This window comes from Rhipicephalus microplus, chromosome 2 (assembly GCF_043290135.1).
Source record: "Rhipicephalus microplus isolate Deutch F79 chromosome 2, USDA_Rmic, whole genome shotgun sequence".
In the NCBI taxonomy this organism is placed as follows: Eukaryota; Metazoa; Arthropoda; class Arachnida; order Ixodida; family Ixodidae; genus Rhipicephalus; species Rhipicephalus microplus.
The window spans coordinates 93,623,433-93,628,090 of NC_134701.1; positions in this window are offsets into that span (position 1 = coordinate 93,623,433).

The window sequence follows — 4,658 nt, forward strand, 5'->3', positions numbered from 1 at the left end:
ACAAAACTATATCAGAGTATATGGCATTAGGAGTCGCAGATGATGTCCAAGAGCCATCAGAACAGCGAAATGCACTTTGCTAGTACATGTCACATCATGCGATCATTAGAGAGGACCGAGCCACAACAAAGGTTCGAGTAGTGTTTGACGCCTCATCACATTCTCGAAAAGTCATGTCTTTAAACGAGAACCTAGAGGCAGGACCCAATTTGAATGAGAACATGCTATCGCTGCTCATTATTTTCCGAAAAGAAAAGGTGGCGTTAGTTGGAGATGTTGAAAAGGCATTTCTACAAATCTCTATACATGAAGAGGATAGAGATGCAATAAGATTTCTGTGGTGGAAGCATGACGCTGAAGGAAGGTTAATGAATGAAGTGCAAACATGGCGCATGACAAGAGTAACGCTCGGAACAACACCAAGCACGTTTATACTGGCAGCTACAATTAAACACCATTTGAAACAAGTGGAAGACCAGTTTCCTGATACAACAAGGACACTGCAGAAAGCGATCTACGTGGATGATGTCATTTTGGGAGCAGCAACGCTTGATGAAGCAGTCAAGTTGTACAAAGTGGCAAAGCAAGTGTTCAGAGAGGCAGCATACTTGATAGCAGTATACCACGATGGAAGCAAAGAATCAAGGCTAGTAACAGCAAAAAGCCGCGTAGCTCCAAATAAAGAGCTGACATTGGCGCGCCTTGAACTGATGGCAGCGGTGGTATCATCAAGATTATGCGACTACATCAAAGGTCACTTCAACGGAAGCTTTCAGGAAATACACTGCTGGACGGACTTGATGATTGTGCTGCACTGGATCAAGGGAACAAGCAAAAGAGATCTGTTTGTTGCCAACAGAATCGCAGAAATTAGAGAAAAAACACTTCAAGCAAGCTGGTCATTTGTTCAAAGTGATGACAACCCTGCTCACCTACTTACACGAGGAATAAGCGCAAAGGCATTGATAACGTCAAAGTTATGGTGGAATGGTCTCAAATGGATAACATCACTGGAAAAGAACATAGTAAGCATAATTGGCACAAATACAGACGTGGAAGACCAGCATAAAACACAATGTCACACAATGTATGGGAAGAGCCGAAATTGCGCCAATCTTGGAAATCGAAAGGTATTCATCATACGGACGGCTTATAAGAGTGACAGCATGGGTGTTCAGATTCATAAACAACACAAGAAAGGAAAATCACAAAGGGCCGTTGACAGGAAAAGAGGTAACAAATGCAGAGAAATACTGGATACGACAGACCCAAATATCACTGAGACAAACAAAGGGTGAGGCCCATCCAAACAATCGATCATTTGAAATTAATGGACACAAAGTATACCTTGAAGACGATGGAATCATCAGAGAGAAAAGACGATTGCAGTGCAGCCAAGAATTCAACAAGCACGTAATAGTCATTCCATAGGATGAGCATTTCATGGAACTGCTAATACGCCACGTGCATAAAATGGTATCACACGGAGGAGTTCAAGTGACACTAGCGCAACTTCGAAGTAAGTTCTGGATATTGCAGGGTAGACAAGCAGTGAAAATAGTTCTAAACAAGTGTGTCGTCTGCAAGAGGCACAACTCCAGACCGGCGACTCAAGACATACCTCCCCTTCCGGCAGACAGAGCCACTAAAGCAGAGCCATTCAACGTTACGGGAGTTGACTTCACAGGACCTCTTTACGCAAAGGACAAGTACCAGATTGTGAAGCAATATGTACTGATATTCACCTGCGCGGTAACAAGAGGAGTACACTTGGAAGTTACCAACGATTTGTCATCGTCAAGTTTTCTACAAGCATTCCGACGATTAACAGCTCGACGGGGAATACCAGCAGTAATATACTCGGACTACGCCAAAGCAATTATAAAAGCTGGAAAGGAAATCAACAGAATGCTCGAAACAATTAAAAACGAGGTCTTAAAGAATTACTGCAGTGGCCAACAAATTCACTGGAAAACAAAAGCCGAGTGTGCGCCCTGGTGGGGAGGATTTTACGAGCGCCTCATAAGAAGCTTGAAGACGTCTATGCGAAAAATAATATCGAAAATCACAGCTTCAGTAGAGGAGCTACGCACTATTGTAGCAGAAGTTGAAGGAACACTCAACAATTGACCATTGACTTACGTATATGGAGAACCTCACGAGCCAACGCCACTAACGCCGGCAGACATCATAGGTGGACGGCGACAGCTTCAAGACGGACAAACAAGACTGTACAACGGTGACATTGAAGACGCATGGCGACGCAGATGCAAACTCGTGCGCGCTTGGTGGAAAAGATGGCATTAAGAATATATCAAGGAAATAGGAGCTACGGTCAAAGCCAAGACACGGCAAGCAAAACCACTCTCACAGGGTGACATCGTGTTGGTTGAGGACAAGGCTCCAAGAACATTTTGGAAAATGTGCCGGATTGAAAAACTCTACCCTGGGCGAGACGGAATAACAAGAGCTTGTCTCCTTCACACAGGCAAAAAAGAGCTTCTGAGAAGATCGGTGAACCACATATACCCAATGGAAGGTTGTTTCAAATAGCCCGCGAGAGCTTATCACATTTCAACTTGGGCGGGCGGGAGCCTATAAAATATCATCATCAAACGCCGGAAGAAAAAAAAAAGAAGACTGCTGCCTAGAGCGAGCGCGCTACTTCGCTTTTTCCAAGAAACCGTATTCGTTCGAAGCAGTCCCTGGTCTCGATCGTCTTAATAGTTCTTTCTGAGAAGAAACACTCATCTGCTAGAACTCAATGTTCTACATAAGTAAAAATAACAGTGGAAGTCCCCTTTTAATGAAGTATGAAGCCACCATAGGGTCACTACATTTTTCCGTACGAACAAGCGAATGGACTTTGTAGAACAGCAGCGATAAATTATCAGTTTCCTCTCATGCAAAATTTCATGATAGCCGTGGCAGCTTTAGTTCAAGGCTGAGTAGGGGAATTCTCTCGGCTCGTGTAATTCTCACCGAACGTGCCCAAACTTCTGATGGCCTGAAACATGCGGGAAGGTAACGCTGCAAGGAGCGTTACTGCACTTTTTCTGGAAGCAATACTTCAAGTTAAACTGGTGATACTTCATAAACAAAAGTCCTGCGGTATTGCTTCAACCCTTCTGCGTCAGCAGATAATTTTCCCGGAGTGAGTGTTCCACCCACAGTTGGCGGTTGGTTGCTATCAAGTTTCCCTTTCCTGTAACTTTTTATGTTTTCGACGAACTCGTGTCACCTTTTCAGACAGTATGCTATGGAGTGCACCTTTCAGCGAAAAATGCCGAATGACATGATTTCAAAGAAATGTGTTCATCACAATCAGCGCACAAAGAACTCAAGAAATTACCCAACAACGCTTGTGTCATGAACTTTATTGTTGTTTTTTTGTCCTTTTGTGTGAGCTGAACTCATGAGTATGTTTTAGCTAGCCCAATTTGCCACTTTACTTAAGGATAAGGTTTTTACAAAGTGCATTTCTCTGTGGAAGATTAGCTCCAGCCCGTGTCACGAAACTCTTGCCGAATCGCACGCAAGCGTATTGTGGAAAAACCATTATTCGGCTCTCTTCGTATATTCGTGGTGGTATAAGGGCGCGCATAAGAAAGTCGCAATGAGTGTGTAGAAACTGATTGTCGTAGAGTGACGCGCTGGCAATCTTTGCGCTTCATCCCTGTTGCGAAATACGCAATGTATGGCTTTTAACTGCATAGACACGGACGTTGGCGTAAAATCTGGAGCATCACAAGCCAGTCAAGATCAGTGTTGTATTTCAAGGTCTTATCTTAAGGAGCACAATGGCACGCCCTTGTTCTAATCGATTTTATGGTGACAAAGACATTTAACACTTGCATTATCACGACTATATAGAAAGTGGGTGGGTTTCTAAGGCATCCGAATTCTAGTAACGTTTGGGGAAACGCTGAAAAGTAATGAAAAACGATGTTGTTGAAATTTGCTGTTTTATTCGCGCTTTTTTGCGAGCCGGTACACTACAGTCGAATAATAAAATGCAGCCAGAAATTGCTGCAAGTTTTTTTTCCGTTTCAGACACAGTCGTACTGCATGTGCACGAAGTCTCGCAACAGCGAGTCAGACTCTTGCGCAATAGGGTGAATCCACCATCGCTGTTGTCTTTTTGATGGTATTTCTCGCGAAACAATTTCTTTAAAGCATACGCAGACTTCGCTATATAGCAACGCTCTACCACCTTGTTTAACAAGCTTGGCGCATGGACTTTTCCATATACATGCATAGACCACTCCTGGATTTAACCTACGAAACTTAAATATTTTTTTTTATTTTGCCTAATAGATACCACCTACTAGCACGAATAAAAAAAACTGAAAAGTATGTTTTCTATGCATTGGATACTTTGATTGATTTGATATGCATTAAAAAGCTAAGAAAGAGGTAGAATGAAATACGTATACATTTGCAAACGAAGAGATGGCGGAACTGGTGAAGGTTGCGGCGGCATGCAGCACAGGCACACAACAAATGTGTACGTGTTTTGTGCGCGTTAACTATGGTTCCAGCTCTTCAATTTTCACATTTTCCATTGCTTTTCGCTTAACAAGTGTGAATGTGCTCTTATTGCAAAAGAAATGAAATAAAAACGAAGGCCCGGTATTGAATGAATGAGAACAGGGCAG